The following is a 534-nucleotide window of genomic DNA, read 5'->3' on the forward strand; positions in this document are numbered from 1 at the left end:
GTGGGTCAGTGTGTTACTGTGGGTCAGTGTGTTACTGTGGGTCAGTGTGTTACTGTGGGTCAGTGAGAGAGTTGGTGGGTCAGTGTGTTACTGTGGATCAGTGAGTTACTGTGGGTCAGTGAGAGAGTCTGTGGGTCAGTGTGTTACTGTGGGTCAGTGAGAGAGTCGGTGGGTCAGTGAGTTACTGTGGGTCAGTGAGAGAGTCGGTGGGTCACTGTGTTACTGTGGATCAGTGAGTTACTGTGGGTCAGTGAGTTACTGTGGGTCAGTGAGAGAGTCATTGGGTCAGTGCGAGAGTCGGTGGGTCAGTGTGTTACTGTGGGTCAGTGAGAGAGTTGGTGGGTCAGGGAGTTACGGTGGGTCAGTGAGAGAGTCGGTGGGTCACTGTGTTACTGTGGATCAGTGAGAGAGTCAGTGGGTCTGCGGGTTACTGTGGGTCAATGTGTTACTGTGGGTCAGTGAGAGATTCTGTGGGTCAGTGAGTTACTGTGGGTCAGTGAGAGAGTCTGTGGGTCAGTGTGTTACTGTGGGTCA

General features: G+C 52.8%; 1 protein-coding gene across 1 annotated transcript in view; it reads left to right on the plus strand.

The window, feature by feature from the left end:
- The window catches only part of LOC109936819 (nuclear receptor corepressor 2-like), a 32,381-nt gene that overhangs the window by 11,390 nt on the left and 20,457 nt on the right, over positions 1-534 (plus strand). The window lies entirely within an intron of this gene.

This window comes from Rhincodon typus, chromosome 24 (genome assembly GCF_021869965.1).
Source record: "Rhincodon typus isolate 14 chromosome 24, sRhiTyp1.1, whole genome shotgun sequence".
NCBI lineage: Eukaryota > Metazoa > Chordata > Chondrichthyes > Orectolobiformes > Rhincodontidae > Rhincodon > Rhincodon typus.